The 19,474-nt window shown below is 37.8% G+C and overlaps 1 protein-coding gene and 1 pseudogene across 1 annotated transcript in view; one reads left to right on the top strand and one right to left on the bottom strand.

Moving 5' to 3' along the window:
• The window catches only part of ZNF407 (zinc finger protein 407), a 445,122-nt gene that overhangs the window by 107,365 nt on the left and 318,283 nt on the right, over nucleotides 1-19,474 (bottom strand). The window lies entirely within an intron of this gene.
• Nucleotides 18,176-18,754, top strand: LOC134361493 (WASH complex subunit 3-like; annotated as a pseudogene).

The following is a 19,474-nucleotide window of genomic DNA, read 5'->3' as shown; positions in this document are numbered from 1 at the left end:
CAATGTGGCTGGCAGTAGGGCTGCCCCTGTCAACCGAGGGACACTGACAGCAGAGCTGGCAAGACGACAGGAATAGCGTATCGGAGAACAGCAACCCAGCCTGGCTCCAAAAAATGACGCCCAGACCCCTGTCTGCTGCCTTTGGCAACACTCAGCATCACGGGTGTCCTGTAGACCGACTTGCAGTGTCACGGGCCGGAAAGCCGGCTAGGGTACGGGTTCAGCCTATCATAACTGAGGACCTTCTCTTTAATTCAACTCAGTTACTCTGTTCTGGCTTTAAACTCACTAAAGCAACATTCTGATTCTGATTTGGCTTCACAAGTAGCTATTCTACAAGAAAACGTGTTGACTGCTGACATGAGTATTATAGTTTGGTTGACAGTAATATGTCTCAATTTAAAAGAAAAACACTCTGATGTACGAAATTCTCTCTCAAAATTAATGATTGTGACTTTGTTAGATCATCCCTGGTGATTGAGAAGATCATATTTCAAGAACTGCAATTTGAGGACCAATCCTGGGACCCCAGATGAGACTTTACCCCCAGGCTGTCTTACTGACAGGAAGACACTCCCTTCCAGCAGCCTGTCCTTCTACCAGAACACATTCATTCCTGCTTTCTAATCACTGCTCAAAACTCGTTCGTTTCCTCCATGAAACCAACCCAGACTAAAATCACATCTCTCCCATAGCTATGTCACAACTGTGCCCAGGATTACTGGCCTTCAGCTCTACATTAGCTACAGCTGATACTGTAATGTTTGCTGCACATATTACATCAGGACATTAAAAGTATGAACCATGGTATGCACACTGTTTGTACATTAGATTGGAAAAGTGGTAAAGTAGCTAATGAAATTTGATACAGACAATTGTAGTCATATATTTTGCTTTAAAAACATAAGGTGAATACTATTTTGGGAAGCAGACTGAAGAGATTTTAGCTTACAAAGCTCCATATAAACCTATAGAACAAAATGGCTGCCAAAAACCTCGGAACAGGTGATGGTTAAGGAGCATCTTTTTGGTTCAGTCTCCATGTTAAGACCAACAAGGACAAGCTGGAGGATGCCAGAGGACTAGTAGACAGGATGGTGGAACATCTGTGAACTAGATGTGATAAGTAAGTAGGGATGCTGGCACAGACAAGAGGACACTGAAGTTATTCAACATGATAAAAAATGAACATCTGTAACTGTACTAAACTAGAAGTTGGGGATTCATTTTTTGCCCTTAAGTTTACAGTCTAAAAACGAAGCAACTTTTCAAGATGAATTGAAAATGGTGGCCACTTGTAAAAAGGAATTAGACTTCTAAGGTGAAGCTTCAGAGAAAAGAACTAGGAACAAAAGAAGTTACAGGAAAAAATATTTTGGTTCAACCAACAGATGAACTTTCTTAAATTAGAGCTTTCTGCAATAGAAATAGTGTGATGTATAAAAAAGTATAAGGCCTGCCACGGATGACTTCTTGTGGAATCTGCCTAGCATGTGCAGCACAGACAAACATATGCAGAGCATGTGCGGGCAGAGTTTGCCGGCTCTGCAGGCAACCACAAAACTCTGTCTGCCACACAATCTTGGGACTGTCTGATGTCTTTTCTTTGACCTCACAAGTGTCAGAAGATGTGTTATGAATGAGAGACTCAAAACTCAGCTGCTGCTCAAGTCTTGACTTGATGTGACTCAGAGTAACTTCTCAGTTACCACCACTTTGGAGAACATTGTATTTGGAACATTATTTCTTTGAAAATTTTACAAATAGCACTTACCCTTTCATTCCTCCTTACCCAATACACCTCAATGTCGCTCTTAAAAAGAACTGTATTTTCTTCAGAGTAAAGAAATATTGGGGTACTGATTATGCAAAAATTAGGTAACTAACCAACCTATATGACATGGTTGCCCTTGCATAGGTTTTAAATATCACCCATCTCTTCCTAATCTATCTTCCCTTTAGCCGCTGGCACCCGCTCAGTCTCTGAATCTAGGGTCTACGGCTTTTCCTTCCTCTTTGGTTATGTCCTCTACCAAGTCTATACTAAACTCTTTCTCAACTCCCAGGTCCTTTCTGTGTTGACCCCAAATTTACACCAGGCCCCCAGAAGTAAATTATTCTCTTCAAATCCACCAGCTTCCAGACCCACAGCCTCCCTAGATGTGCTTGCATAAACACTTTCCTTTAGTGTCCCTTCAGTTCCTCTGAGCTTCTGGTCCCCTCAATTTACTTAACCCAGCCTGGCTCTAAATGACCTTAATCTGTTTCTCAGCATTACCCTTGGGATTCCAACTCCTAAATGAAGTCACTTGCCCCCATCATTGGCCTCACAAGATCCACACTCAGGTCCTTATCTTTGGACTCCAACACGACTACATCAATAGCACCTGCAGATTGCATGCTTGGCTTGTAACATATAATGACCTCTTCAGGATTAAACTGAATTACAGTACTTGGGCCTCCAGTCAGAGTGGATGTATCAAGCAATGTCCCTCCTTATTTTCCCACCAATAATGTCGTTTACCTTATAGGTTATCCAAGATCCAAAAAAAATTTTAAGATTTCAGCTAAGACTTTCATTAATTAAAATATTAATAATTGCATTATTATAATGTCAGTCCGTCTTAAGGTACTGACTTTCTACTAAACGACAATAAAACCTTTTGTATTATTTTTTCTTTGCCTGACATTTTAATTCTACATCCTAAGCAGAAGACAAGCTTAATATAATATCTTTATTGACATAACCATATAGCTATTAATAATATAGCTTAAGGATATATAACAAGAATGATGTATTTAAAAAGGACAGTAATACAAGCGTCTATTTTGAAAATAATTACTCTGGGATAATATTTGGTCTGTTTCTCCCAAATAACTGTTTCTGGGTGAGTTGTTTTTTGAAATAATTTTAAGGGATCCAATTGATTAAAAAAAATTCTAGTTTGCACTGAATGCTGAGATTGGCCCATAACCCTTTTTTAAGAAAACATTAAATTTGGTTTTTAAATAACATATTAATATAAAAGGTAAATAGAAATTAAGCCAATGAAGCTATTCACTTTCATTATAGTGACTAGTAAAAATATGTCAAAAATATATTTACACATTCCTTCTTCTCCATTCTTTGAAGCTATCTTTTTTTTTTTTTTTTTGGCTTCCCATTAGGATCTCAACTTTTCCCCAGGAAAAAAGAAGCATGACCACAATGCCCTTTGACTGACCAGATTTCTCCTGGTGTCATCGAGCCTATCAAAAATAAATTTCCAGGGCCGACCCCATGGCTCACTAGGGAGAGTGCGGCGCTCACTGACGCTCCCACCATGGGTTCGGATCCTATATAGGGATGGCCGGTGCGCTCACTGGCTGAGCGCGGTGTGGGCGACACCAAGCCAAGGGCTGCGATCCCCTTACCGGTCACAAAAAAAAAGACTGACTGACTGACTGAATGAATGAATGAATGAATGAATGAATAAATAAATAAATAAATAAATAAATAAATAAATAAATAAATAAATAAATATCCAGGCTATACAATGACATAAAGACAAGGTACTGATTGCATCTGGGTTGTAAAAGGTACTAGTATACTTTGTTGTTATATTCTAAGGAGAATTAAAACAAATCTTCTACATTCCTATACACAACAGTATTTAAATTTTTTCAATTAAGCATAATTCAAGACATCTAACAAGAGCTTAAAAGCTACTCTCTAAACCAAGCATGATGTTACGGAGTGTGGGGTGTGGCATGAAGATGGGAAGCTTCTCAGGAAAGGTGTACGCAGTTAGAGGAGACAGTCCTATCAGGAACCAAATAGAATACATGGGAAATAAGCACTTCGGAAGTTTAAAAAAACTCAATGAGACCAAGGATATCTGTGTGGAAGAGAAGGCAGTGATACAAAGAAAGAAGATGTGCTGCCCCCAAAAGTAGGAAAACAGATAGTAAAATCTATGAATTGAGGCTTCAGCTGTCCATCCCTGAGTCCAGGACGGATCCCAACCATGAAAGAAAGTTTCTTTGACAATTATGTCCCAAATCCGACCACTTTCAATCTCCTCCATCCCACCCTAATCTAAGTGATCGCCACCTCTTGCCAAGATCATCTTATCCTCAGATGATCCTTTCTCCACACAGAAGCCAAAGTGATTTTTTTTCAAAAAACAAGTAAATATAGGCTCCCTGCTTTCTCACAATCTTCAGTGGCCTTCCATCAGAGTTGGAAGAAAACTCCGTCCACGCGTCCCCCTGCTTAGAGGACGTGCCTGGTCTGCCTGGCTTCTCTCGCGGACCCGACCGCGGTCCATGTTGCTCACCCCCTGCAGCTCCCACAGGCCTGCTGGGCCCTCTACCCCGCCAAGCCCATTCTTGCCCACCGTCCCAGCCTGCAGTGTTCTTCCCCACAGTTTCAAGACTCTGACTCAAAAGTCACTTCCCTACAACTTTTGGGAGAGATGTTCATTATTTTTATCATGGTGATGGTTTTAAGCGTTTATACTTATGTCAAAACATGTCATCCTGTACACTTGAAGTATGTGCAGTTTACTGTATGTTAATTATACCTCAATAAAACTGTTTTTCTAAAAAAATACTTTTCTTAGATTTCCCCATCCTTTTACGCACAATAGTATAGCCCCTCTCAACTCCCCACTCCTAATCCAATTCTCTCTTTTATTTATCTTCCTGCTTCTTATCTCAACATGGCATTACATGTTGAGGGCCTACTGAGACTAACATTTGTTAGTTTATTTGCTTATTACCTATCTTGAGGGCTGGATTCTATCTCCAGGGTCCAGAACAGTGCTACTACCCAGAAAGCACTTGACCACTACTTGGTAAATAAATGGGTGTATAACTCTGGGCCACTCCAAAGCTCCCGTGCTGGCTTGCTCCTGCATGAAGAATGACACTGCAGCACATGGGGGTTGTGGTCAGGATTAAGGATAATACATCTCTGGGGTACCTGGCACTCGCCAAGTGTGAGAGACATGGGGCTATCTGAAAGCTCACAGAGTGCATCATCAATTTGAGGAAATACCCAGCTAAATTATCAGGCTTGTGATTACTTAACTATTGATTTCTCATTATTAATAAGGGGCAGGGTATTACTTTTGAAGAACAGAACCCGGGAAAACCCCTTATAATGCTCTTGTGGTTATTACAGTAATACTTTATTGAGCTGTGCTAGGGGTCATTATTTTGGTATGTATTTTAAAATTTCTAACAATATGTCTTCATATACTCTATTAAATATGATGAGAAGTTTCCTGGGATCACTGTTTGTTTTTTGTTAGATCCTATCTGTACATTTGCCCTATTCTCCAATTATCCTTGGTGTGTCCATTAAAAACTGCAAAAACAATACCTTTAGAAATTACTTTTACTTTTCATTTATAAAGTGAGCTTATTTCTGAAAATTAACATCCATAAAGAAAACATACTATGAAAATAAATCAGTTAATAGTTTAGATGGAAACCTACTTCTAAACTAAAGATAGTTGATACTGAAGATAAAATAAATTTACAAATAAGAAGCTCAATAACAGAGTAAATGAAAAAAAAAAGAAAACTATATATTCAAATAAAAAAGGCTTGTTTCAAGGTTTTTCTGGTAGTTAGTAATTATAGGGAAACTATGATGATGATCAAGGAGGAAATATCAAAACATTGATGTGAAGGCATACAATCAGTGAGAAGATTAAAGAAAGAAAAGGGAGAACTGTCAACAGTCAATCTACTGAGAGCTCACACTGCACATGTCACAATAGTAAGTCTTCGGAGTTTGCCAATTTTCTACAGGATCCCTGTGCAAAACTGTTTAGACAATTCAACAGGGTGATGATGTTGACTAAAACCTAATGAGTAAAGAAACCAAGACCAGAGAGGAAAGAAAGCCAAGGGTCTGGCCCTACACCAAGGGAGTACTTTGTTACTACGACCTTCCCTTCTCACTGCCATGCGGGGATTTCCATTGTTTACAAGTAACTGGGGCAGTGAAAATTTCCTGCTTAAGTCTATTTAAAATGTCTTTATCATACAGAAAAAAGTAAAGTTTGGTAAATTTGAACGTTTGGACTTGTAATAGTCTTCACGGACACTTAGACGCCTATATTCTGCCCTGCTACTACTTTAAGGGAATTAAGATTATTCTTCTCCATTATAATATTTAATATGTGCCCATTCCAGAACCAAGAAAAGGGAAAAAAAAATTTATGTGAAAATTTAAAATCTGAATCATGGTACCAAATTTTCATTATAGACAATCAATTCAGTCCCAGTAAAGGCAACAGCAAAAGGTCAAAACAAAATCATTAAAGAAGTTTTTAAAGCTTCTAGAAGCCTCATTAAAACCCATATCCTGTTAAAAGTATGAAAACCCTGGAGAGTCAGGTGAGAGAGCATGAAGTAAGTGTGTTGGGAGTATTCCCAATAGCAAGAAAATGGGAGACCTCCCCGGGTTTAAAGAGAACTTAATTCCAAAGCTTCTTGCCACACAGCAAATGAAGAGAGGCATTAAATGCCCTAAAGAAGCTCTCAGGAAAAAAAGAGGCAATGTTATCAAAATGATTTTGATGGAGATAAAGAAAACAAGATTTTTAGGTATCTGTAATTTCAGAACAATTTTATAAAGGGACTGAAAACTTGCTCATACCTTGGTCAAAAGGAATTCTGCACCGAAACATCACTTTTCTTCCACTTTGGCCCTGCTTATGGCACGAGCCTTCCTACCTTGATAAGCGAGACTTTAGAATGCAGTCTATACTATTTTTCAAGATGGCTCTAATCTCTGCGTGAGCAGCAGAAATAATAAAAATAATGGCCACTATTTATTGAGGGCCTACTGAGACAGCACTGATTTTTCCATCTGGCTAACTGCTTACTTGCTTACTACGTTCAAGTATGTAAACATTAAGGGGGGTAGGTAGGAATTAAAGAAATCGCAGTTAAATTGCTTTCCGGCAGCCACATAAAGAAGCCTTTAATTTAGTAGGAGACAGGTTTGGAAGACATAGCTGGACATTCACAGGACCGTAATACACGAATGCTGTTGGGCACCACAGGATCCTGAAGAGGACCGCCTGGCGGCCTTTCCTCAGTGGCCCGCTGCTGTGTGGGCTGGGCATTCAGTTGACTGTGGCGGACGCCTCGTGGCCCATCAGTGCTTCTAACGCCCATTTCACATTTGGCCTCAGACACTCTTCTACTGCTACTAGGAAGCCAATATTAGCTGGGATAGTCATTTGAAGTCATTGGCTGAGTCATACCAATGAGGAATTAAAAACAAATCAGGTTTTTGGGGGTTTTTTTGCTATAACATTTTAATTCTCTGAATTGACTTCCAAAGGGAATTGGTCATATCAAACAGATTTAGTATCCCTCCCCTCCCTCAGTTAGGCTTGTGTCCTGAAGCACATAACCCTCTGATTTCAGAGAGATGCTAACAGATGTCCAGGATGCTGCGGAATGTCAGCAGAATCATTTCTTTTCAGTAGCAGGGGATATCACTGTTTATGCATAGAGGTGTTTACAATCTCTTGTAAAAAGTAACTTTTGAAGAGTCAGATTTTGTTTTTATTTGTCTATGGCAGGTCTTCTTAACCCAGCAATGAATAAACCCACCCAAGGGTCTCTGATTCCCTGAAAATTATATGCAAACTTTTAGAAAGTACTGATATCGTGACAAGGATTTTGCTTTCCTCATAATCTCAAAGAGATTAACAAAGGAAAATCATAAGAGATTACCAGGAGATTAGGGTTGTGATCTAGTATTATTTATAATTTCACGGAATTATAGCACAGTGTATTACACCAGGAAAAACCCAGCAAGCTTATCTACTTCATTTTACGTTCGAGGAAATTTAAGTACAGAGAGGTTAAGTGACTCACTGAATTCTGACCATGAGCAACAGGACTGGATTCCAGATCCACTAGCTCCTAGTTCAATGGGATTTTCATTTACCAATACATCCGTGTTTTTTTCCCCAGATGATTCATTAAAAGTAATTGATTTCAAATGTGTGTTGCCTGAGAGAAATATACGTACCAAAAATATCATAAATGGCTTCTTCTGTACTATTTCAAGTTTTCCTGCCCTGTTTATTAGCCACATAATTCCATTTCTAGTTTTCTTCTACTTTTCCATCTGTTCTATACACAGAAACAATGACTAACTGCAGACTTTCTCGGTTTTTCTACAGACTGCTTTCCAAGCTTTTGATTGCCCTTTCTGTTCTTATGCTAGTATGCTTTTAATTTGCATACTGAAATGAAACCTTTACATAAAACTCCTTAATAGTTATAATATTTCCTCTTATTTCTGACTTTAATTTTAAGAATATACTAACTCTGATTTGAAATCTTATTTTAAAGACAAATACTCTAACTGTTGTTTGCTCTGATTTCTAATTAGTTATCTGCATTTTTACATGGACTACTTATATAAGTTTAAAACACTTAGAGATTTACAGGTATTAATATGTATATATTAAACCCTCAACATATTCTCTTAAACATTTGTCTTCCTTCTCTCCCATAAGGTAAACTTGACCTCTCCTTAGGATTGGTAACATATAGATATAATGACAGTAAATTATTTAAGAAAAATAATTTTCAAAAATACAAGTAAAAATATTTCAGAATGGCATGTTAAAGTAATAACTTAGCATTACTGGGAATTCAACATTTACTATATTAGAATTCAGAACCAGATTAATAACTTTAACAGAACTGAAAATCCAAAAGTGATTTCTATGGACATAAAGCTTTGTGTAAGAAAAAAGAGAATAGGGGAAAAGTCAACAAAAAACTAGAACTTTGGAACGTGTTGTTTTATAAATAAACTGAGCAGTCTGAGTAATGAAGACTAAGTGTAGGTGAATGTCAGTGGACACCTTTTATCAACGAGTAGCAGGTTATGATAAATAATAGTAAGGTATGATATTCCCACAGCACATAAAATGAACAAAACAGCTACTGAGCAAAAGCTCCTATTAAAGAAAATTAATGGATGAAGGATTATGAAAAGAATCTGCTTTTCTAAATATCTAAAGCAACATAAGCATAAGCAGGCAGAAAAAAACACCACCTTCTTTAACACAGAAAAGAACACCTTCTTTAAAAAAGGTGAGATTGGCTGTTCATACTGGTGACAGAGCTCATGGTCCACTGAAGACGGAGAAGGCAGAGTCTTGGGTTTTGCTGATGGCTCTGCACTTAATTATTTCACCTCTGAAGTCATTCCCTCTTTGACCCTCGGTTTTGTGGGTGGGAATTTACAGCACTTTTCTGTGTTCTCGTGTAAAATACAATAAAAAGGAGGGAGAGAGTTGAGAGGTCACAGAAGAACTGGAAAAAAGAAATGAGAGGAAGTAAGCAGAGACAAAAGGCACAGGGAGAAGGGCCCACTATTCTTTGCAAGAGAGAGGCTCAGAGCAGCAAGTAATCAAGTCTTCATTTCCACTAAATGAAATGGCTGGCTCCACACACGGGTCCTGCCTACCTGCTGTCTGCACAGGCTTCCTCGTATGGTTGAGCTGGTGCCGTTGCCCAGATGGCAGCATGAGTCCCTGGTCCTCCAGTGTGATGCACTCTCCCTGAAGGAGGGACAGGGACTGCTGCTGTGTTTGTGTGCTGGTGGGCCCTCACTGTGTGCCTGGTGTGCATTCTGCTGCTGCAGCCTGCCTTCAGCTTCCATTACTTTTGTGTCTTAAAAACTTCTCAAATTTATTTCTTAATTTAGACGATGCCATTTCACATCACATCCCACTGAAGTTCTTTAAGTACCATGACAAATTCACCACTACCAAAAATGATACTTTGAAATTCCCAAATGAGTTGCAATTAAGAAACAGCTTAGCTGAAGCTGGCATGGAAAACATCATGAACTTTGGCCTTCTCCTTAACAACATTTTTAATTCTCCCACGTCACATGAAACCACTAATAATTTCAGCTAAAATTAGGTAATACTATTCACTGGTAAAAACAAACAAAGAAAAAGCAAGCTACAGAAGAGCCTTCTCTGAAAGATCTCCAAAACTGCATCCACCCCTTTTCCAAGATCAAACAAATAAATAAAGGAGAAAAACATAAGGTAATTTCTTCGTTCATGTAATGGTGTTAGCGTACTCTGGTATGGGACAAAGAGGGGATAGGAGAAGGTCATATGTTAGGTTCTTCCTCAATGACTTGCTTCTTCTCACTAGCCAAAAAGCCATCTCTTCACATGATTAAACTCACCTAAAAGAATTCATTAAAATCTACTTGAAAAGTCTCACTCTCAAAGACACAAGACGAAGCTTATAAACTGTCACATTATTTTAGTCATTATTTCCCAGAATATTTTGTTATTATTATCTTTACTTTTTTCTAAAAAATCTTTTTTATCTGTCACATTTATGCTTAGTTTCCTGTATATAATTTCTAATGCAAACCAAATAATCAAAATATTGGTTAGTTTTCAGTTTCAATCCAAAAAAGAAAAACAGAAAATGAGAAGCATATAAATTGTTATAAAATATACATTAATGTTTTTCGATTATAATTGTTAGAATATATGTTTTATTTAGAACTAAAATATACCAAGCAAATGTAACAATTTAAAATGGGGTTAAAATATTTTCTTTCTGGTGGTTCACATTTCCTGACAATTCACAAAATAAACTACATTTTTAAAAGGGCAAATTTGATTACTAAAAACCAAATCAAACGTGCACAGAAAGAGTACTTCAAAGGATTTGTCTGGTTTCTCCTGGGGGTGGGGCAGAGAACATACCCCAGTTATTAGAATCACACAATTTCCCTGATTCTAACAGTAAATCTTGCTTTGTGAAATTTGAAAATTCCATATTCAATATTTTTAGTCACAAAACTTAAAATGATTCTTTAAATTGGAATAAATGGTTTAAAATGGTGCTTTCTCCTCTTTTCATTTGAGTTTGTGATATAAAATGCTTTTCTTGCATATGAAATTCACGGCTCTTCTGTCGTATACTCCCAGGTAGTGAAGCTTAAATGCATGATAAATTAATTAATAATCTCATAAAACCATCTTTACATATCTGCCAATACCTTAGGTAACGACTAATTTGGAGGTGAGGGTGTTATGTACACCAGTGAATGGCTCTGGCAGCAGTATTTAATTTTAGAAATGAAACGGGGAGCTAGGGAAACCGGTCACTTAGTTTTCATCCCCAGGTTTAAGGGTGAACAGCAGAGAAGTCAGAGAGGCAGCTTAGAGGTTTTGATACTGCATAAACCAGGCTGTACTGAAATGAAAAACAATAGTATAATGGAGTATTCAAAATGCTCTTTAAGAAAGACTATTTTAATTACTATGTTATCAGTATGAGACCTAGCCTGGTTAAGAGGAGAGAAAAGAAAAATAAAATTAAAAATCAAGAAAATAGAACTGTATAAATAAATAGACTCATTTGACACTAATATTTCTGAAGAAAATTTTAACATTGTAAAAAAAATGAGGGGAAAATGAAATCTTTATAGAAAATATTTCATGTCAGGAGCTTTTGGAACATGATTCAGGAATTTTCTCTAAACCTTTAAAATATTTTTTTCAATTTTAGAAATTTAGTTGCCATATATTAAAATGCTATCAGCTATGAGAGTAGTTTTCTAGGTAATGTACACTTCCCTTTCAAGGAGCAAAATTCTTTTCTCTAAAAAAGCACAATAAGATGGGTAAACTGTGAGGGAAAAAGAAAAAAAACCTAAAGCCAACACAAATTGCTGGAATAAACTTCAACTGAAAAATGAAATACAGACAAAAGATGGAGTAAAACACATTTGAAGGACATACTACAATCTATTCTGCTGGTCAAAGACTTCTTTTTTTAGCATTAGAATTTTCATTAAATCTTTTCCAGAAATAAATTCTAGCTCCCACCTAAAAATATCTCAAATATAGGCGTAGAGTTTTAGTTTCAATTCACACTTATCGTCTAGGGTCTTAAAGGGAAGAAAAGTTTCAATGTACTCCAGGTTAAAAAGGTAACTCATGAATTGTCTTATTTCATCTGCTAAATACTGGATGCTATAAATAATCAACTAAGTAATGCAAATTCTAAGTTATTCAAGAAAACAAACTCATACACAGAGTTGTTTGTTGGCTGTTACAGGTAAGCCAAGGATTACATTTCTGTCAGTAAAATGCAGGTGGAAATAAACAAAAAAACAGTGTGCACTTATTATCTTCACCTACAACCTACAACCAGAGAAGAAATTCATGATTCGAGGCACGGACAGTTTTTGCTTACACATGTTTGAACACAAAAAAGGTTTTTTTGAAACTCCTTTAAATCTAAACATGGGCTTTCCCCTCATCTCTGCTAATTATATACTTTTTTGTTAAAGAAGCAAGCCCTTTATTGCTCATAATTTCAGCTATCATTTGCTTGGGCATCTCTTCGGATCAATAGCATATAGTTAAGTGGAAGAAAAGGCTAAATGTGATTGGTGTTAGCAAAGCAAGGATTAATTTTCAGTTTTGAAGTGCTGTTCTTGTGTTTCATATTAAAATATTAAATTCAAGTCACAGGTTCAGAGTAGCTACAAATTCAGAGCTTTTTGTATTAAATTAAACATCTGTCATTTTTAAAATCTAGAATACTGGCGTAGGTTATAATAAAATCTAGTGTGTATCCTGTAATTTTACAGATTCCATTGCTAGTGGCCATACATCTTTGATGGCAAAACTACGTTGGTTGTAGCACCATAAAAATCAATAAATATTAACCTTTTCAGACACTTTGTGCATGGATACTTTATCAATTGCTGTCAGGTAATAGAACAGTCAGTGATGAACTGTATTTCTCAGCTAAGGAATACAGAACAAATTAGAAATCAATGCAGATTAACAGACTTTTTAAATAAAAAAAATCATCAACAGATTTAATTTCCTATGAAAACAACACCAAAGCTAGTAAGCTTAAATTTTGAGTGGGTCCCTTTGGTGGGACATAAATATCAAGCAGCACTCTAATCAAAAGAACTAAACATTATACCCATATCTACAGGCTGTACTTATATTATTGTATGGATAATACATAACCCACTTTTGCACCCTGGGTAATGTGCTAACTAAGAAGAGGGGAATTCTATTCCATTACAATACCCTATCTTATTTCTGTTAGGAATCCACATTCTTCTGGATGAGATACACATGATACTTAGCATAATATTGTAAAGGTTTTCAAGTAAAGGGGAAACTGGTAAAATGAGAGTGTTTCTCTGTGTGGGAAACCGTCTGTAAAGTCACGGTGAGAGGGTTCTTCAACAGTCCCACACCACCTTCAGGGTCCCACCTACTGGGCCAGCTGGTCCACACGTTATACGCACACTGAGCAAGAGCGGCCTGTGGGTGTGGCACTTTGACAACGCACACACTGAGGACTTCACTCTAGTTAGTTTGGGGTTAAATTTCACTGAACAGTCCAATGTACTGATCAACTTGTGATGTAAATTCAAAACTAAACTATCTCTTAATATGTTGAATTTGGTTAATTTAAATAGCAAAGTATAACTCTATTTGCAACATCTCTTCTCAGTATATCCATTTCTATAGCTTATGGACGACAAAAACAATTTTCATGGTCCACTTTCCTGCAAAAACACTGAAATTCCAACATGGTGACAACTGAGACAAAAAACTCACTCTTCAGATGGAAAATAAATGCTTCATACATAAAGCAACAGCTACAAGTAAAAGAACTGCAGTGTGCTAAAAGCTCTATTAACATAATATCAGCCTAGGAAAAAACAGAATTCTTAGGAAAATAATAATATATTAGTTATATCTCTTTGGGTTGTAAATTTTAAAAATGGTTTTTTTGGTGGAAATAACTCTAATGAATCTGTTTTCCAATAAATATTAACTGTTAGTCCTGATGACTTTCAAAGTGAGGGCTTTGAGAGTACAGTGAAGAAAACATCTAATACAAATTTAGTAGCAATTAATAAACAGATTAGTAACGAATTAACAATAGACCTTACAATAGGATATAACATTAATTCATTACTCAAAAAGAAGGGGGTTCTTACAATATGTTGGAAAAAGAAAAAATGCTGAAATGAGCCCAAATACATTACTAAGTATTTGGTGTTGCACTTGGGACTCACTGGGTGAAAGCATAATTTTTGTATAAAAGGCAGGAAGTGCACCAGATACATAACAGGGCAGACAAACCTGTGGTCCGGGGCCACCCTGGGCACCATCAGTTCCCCATTGAAACATGTGTCAGGCCCAAACACCAAGTGCCTTATAAAAAGCATGTTTCTAGAATGACCAACTTTTTTTAAAACTTCTGGTTAGAAAGTTTAAAGAGGTTTTTAAAAAGTAGTTAAAGTAAGGAAAGTCTTGTCTTTCTGTTTGAAAAACCCAGCTTGATGAGCACTGACAGGGCTTCCTCTTTAGGATCCCCGATCTTAATCTATGCTAGGGGTGGGCACATTTCCCAGCCTGACAACCATGCTTGCCACCAAAACTTTGGCTGAGATGAAAAAGCAAACAGGAAAAATATAAAATCTTGTTAGATCATCTAAAACGAAGGAGAACTCCTAAAGACAAGCACAATGATCTTGATTTTCACCCGGAGGCTTCAGGATGCTTTTGCGGCTTCAGAAAGCCTACTTTCCATCCTGCAGGGAAGATACGTGCAAAAAGGATTCTGGGAGACATGAAAATCACAATCTCCTTTTTCTCTGTAGATTGTATTAATAATAGCTTATAAGTGTGTGGCACTAAACGGATTGCAGAGAACGTTCACACATGATGTGATTTAAGGAGGGGGTGGCTGTTACCAAGTGTGCTTCAGTCATCAGATCCGCACCTTGGTGCTTCTCAACCCCTTGGAGTATCCCTATTCAGTAATGGAGATACTTGTTTTCCAGGCTAACAGATTTTATTCTAACACTATCCCGCCATTTTGTAGAAGTCACTGAGAATACAGTAAATCTGTATACGGTGGTGGGAGGGGGGCGGGATTGGAGCTCTCCAATAGCTTTGTCAACTTTCTATATGAAGGAACAAAATAATCATCAATGAATATGTCCATCACCATTGTTAGGGAAATTTTTCCTTTATTTTGCAGAGTTCAGCTTTAAGGTTACGTATTTTCTCTTGTAAAAGCACCTTTGATACAGCTCTGTGTTGATATCATCATGCATAGGCTATGTAATAGGAAATGAATGAAGGGAAAAAACTCCAGCAATTTCATTTATTACCTAAAGAAAAAATAATTTACATGCTAAACCTATTTAATAGCACTCTAAAGCAACTTTTATTATAACCCTTTTTGTCTTTGAAACATTCAAATATTTGCTCAGCAATCCATTACAGAACTTTGTGTGTGTTTGGATTTATTTGTTTTGTGTTTCCCTCCATTCCTGGAATATCATCTGACCCCTCAATCAGTGGGCCACTTGTGGGAAAACCTACTAAGCACTGTGCTTCAGGAATGCAGGCACCTGTGGAGCAACTGGGCTCCACCTGGGAGCCCCTCCTGCAGAACAACTCAGATGGCTAAGGGACAGGGAGCTTGCCTGGGAGCACAGGCAGGGAGTGGTGACACACACGTGCTAACAAGACCTCAGACATCCTCAAATAACTGAGCAAGAAATCAGCACTTAGATCCGCAGGCAATGAAGGATCAGCAGATGTCCTTTGCGATTACGATGCGCATCTGAGAAGCCACTGACCATCAGTTCTGCAGAAGGCAACAGGAACGAGCTGCCCAGTTGGAAAGCCTCGGCTCCAGGAGTGAGGTGAGCAGGGGAGGGACATGAGCCTGGCAGGTGTCCCACCCCTGGGCCCACTGCACAGATCCAGGCAGGGCGCTCCCTCCCTCAGTCCTCCCTACCACCACCACCCTGAGCTAACAAAGGGCATGTGTGTGTGAACGTTTTGAAAGACAGCAAGTGCATTGTATGCACGTGGTTCAAGTAACCTAATTATAAACAAACAGAAGAAAACTGAGCAGCACACTGGAGCAATGTGAGTTCCCTTCTCTGCCCCTGCTGGCCACATGCTTTGGTGATGTGACTTGCGTGGGGTCAGGGACTGCAGGTGAATAGAAGGATGCAGGAAGTGAGGGAGTGCCCTTCACTGTCTTCACTGTATGCAGTGGTACTGGGATAGACACTTCATTTTCTCTTACAGTAGTCGCACAAAGTAGGACATATTACTTAAGTGTTTTTAAGCAAACAGAGCATAGGAAAGTTAAACATTTTAACAAGGCACAACGCTAACGAGTGATACAAATCTTACCATGTCCCCCCTTATCACTAATCTTCACTGGTTTCCCTTCTGCTTAGTTCAAAAGCCTCAACACACCTTCCAAATATGGCTTGCACTAACCTCGACAGCCCTGAACTGATTCGCTGGTTGGGTAGAGCCATCTTGGAGAGGATGACCATTTCCCTGTTCTCCTGCAGATGCCTGGGAAGGTTAGACAGAGGTGACACAGTGGATCTGGTATAGACGGGAGCACAGAGTGACCATCAGCAGATGAAAAAGTATGTTACACTAAGACATAAAGGTCATTTCTGAGCTGTATTAAAGAATTTCTTGCTTATAGACGGAAATCAGAATATAACTCTAAAAAGTCGGGTTTGCACAGAAGGACAAAACCCAGGAAATGGACATCTCTATTCTGATTTACTCATGCTTCTTTTTAATCCCTTTTAGCGATAAAATGGTTTTTAGCTGATCAGAAACTTTTCATGATTTCCTTTCTTAGAAAACTTCATAAGAGACAGTTAATTTTTTTACTTCTGTTATCATTTGTCAATTACAGAATTTAAATAGATGCTTTTAAAAAAATGATTGAGTCCACATTCTTTTAACTTCAGAAGGCATCATAAGACAATATTTAAGAGGCAGTTAACTATTACAAATTATTTTCATGAATTATAATACTATCTACATTTAAAATAAAGAATCCTTTTGATTATTTAAAAAAAAAAAAAAAAAAAAAAAAACTAACCTCTTCAGCCTCCCCAGGACACCGTGACCTTGGCCCAGCTACCCTGTCTAAATTGCCCTTCAGGGCTCAGCTGAACACCACCACTTTCTCAGCAGACTTTTCCACTGCCACCTGGCTCCATTACCCTTCCGCTTTCTCATAAGAGCCTCTGTCTCCATGCAGGCCTCACCACGGCTGTTACACGCTGTTGCTGACTCGTGTGTGATGTGTGCCTCTCTCACTGCAGCAAGCTCCACAAGGCTTGTGATCACACATGTCCTGTCCATAAGTCCATCCCTGCACCAGCAAGTGAACTAAGCGTTTCTTTTAATATTCAGAATCTGAAGCAAAGTCAATGACTTAATTGGCAAGAACTATTTGAAAGGCATTGTAACTGAGACTTTAAATGTAAATGAACAAGCTAATTCTCAAGATACCCATGACCAGATAGGTTTTTAGATCCATTTCATACACAGAAAAATTAAAGCTGACAGATATTGGGTAAGTCTCCCAAGATCAGACAGCAAGGAAGTGTCAGAGTTAGTTCAAAATCTGGGTTTACCTCATCACAGAACAATTGTTCCTCCTGCTATACCACATCAGCAATCTTCAATCAACTGAGCAGAGGGTCTATTTCCTTAATTTCTATTTTTGAGTCTTTAGAATAGTTTTAATAGCGTTTGCTCCTTTCTCGTTTGATTACAAAAAGCAACGTATTGTAGAAAATGCAGAAAATACAGAAAAGCTTGCATTATTAATTCCATAACTTTTTCTAAACAATTGTATACATTTAAAATAAAAACAGGACATACTCATCATACCACTTTAAAAAATCTTTTTAGAAGCTCTTAAATTATAGAGATATTGCAACATAGAGCTATTTATATAGAAAAAAAATGGAAAGTACTCATCCACCATGTAAACCTATCCCCTGAGATAATAAATATTAACAACTTAGTGTATACTATCCATGTAATTCTTTATGCTCAAACAAATTTATATGCAGGTTTTCTTTTTTACTTTTTTAAGAACAAAACTATCACCGCAGGAATAGCACTCTGCAATTTGCTTTTTGCATGCAACCACATCACAGTGATGAAAATACATTTACATCCAATTCTTTTTTAATAGCTGTGCATTTACCCATTGCACGAGCATGCTCTGATTTACTGAACAGGACCTTCTGCCCGCTGAGGAGATGGAAGAGAACGGGCTTCCACTCATGGGGTTGGGCACAGACCCAACCAAGGTGCCAGCTATTCAACAGAAAAGAATGGTGGCATTTCTGAACCAATCTGTGGTGCTCACTCTACAGCTCCTCAGCCGCTTTTCTAGTTTATGAGGAGAAACTGACAGACCTTTCTCTTCATATCCAAAAAACTAAAATACCTCTCCATATGTTAGATGCAAAGTTGTCATCTATCCCAGCCCTAAATGATGACACGTTTGAAGTGTCCCTTTAAGTGTCACTAGTGTCACAAATGGGTCACATTCTGAACCCACTTCAGAGCAATCAGCAGAACAGGACATAAGACTCTGGACCACAGGAAGTGAAGTCTCAGCAGAAGATATCTTTACTGTAGCCAAGGGTCCAAGATATAACAGCTATCTCAAAATGATTCAGGTGATAGTTCCAGGGACAGTGATAAGAAACAAAATGATGGCAGAAGGATTAGACCCAGATCTTCTGGAGAGACCAGATGCTTCAGTGCCTGACAGCGGAATTGAAAAACCCGCAGAAGGAAGTTCAGGTAGCAAATCTTCTTTTAGTGAATAAGCTTAATTTTGGTAAGAATTACATACACATGTAGAGGGGTATATTTATATTCTATGAGAGAGAAAGCCTGAACTCTCCAACTGTTAGTCATAAAAACATCACTGGTCACATCTCCACCACCAAGCTTCCTCCATGTTAAAAAAATAAAGCATTTATCACTTGCCAAAACAAAACAAAACACCAAAAACACGCTCCTCCTGATGGACATTTGCATTATTTCCTATTCCCGACTGTTACCCAGTATCCTTACAAAGTAGTACATTCATTCTGCAAGACTGATGCTTAAAAGTGGAACTGCCGAGTCAAGTGCTTTGTGCATTTTAAATATTAAAAGCTATATCTAGCTTACTTTCCAGTAGAGCTGTAGCAGTTCACGCTCCCACTGGTAAAACATGAGAGTCCTACTTTTCTTACGTAGGCTTCATCAATGGTTATTCTCAACCTTTCAGGTTTTTGCCTGTTGATAAAATGGGTATCTGATTGTTCTGATGTAGTGACAACTACATAAATACAAGTTAAACATCTTTGCATATCCTTCTGGTAATCTGCATTTTGAAATGCCTATTTAGATTTGTCTTTTCAAAAAAACCAGTCAATCAGAGGGAGGTTACTATATATTAGGAATACTGATCTTCTGTCGGAATACTAATTATATTAATCCTATCTCTGTTTTATGTGTTGCAAATATATTCTCCTAATTGTGAAACTTTGTTTACTTTT

The sequence above is a fragment of the Cynocephalus volans genome, chromosome 13 (assembly GCF_027409185.1).
Source record: "Cynocephalus volans isolate mCynVol1 chromosome 13, mCynVol1.pri, whole genome shotgun sequence".
Lineage (NCBI taxonomy): Eukaryota > Metazoa > Chordata > Mammalia > Dermoptera > Cynocephalidae > Cynocephalus > Cynocephalus volans.
Note: the sequence above shows the minus strand (reverse complement) of the source record. Positions and strands in the feature narration are given on the sequence as shown.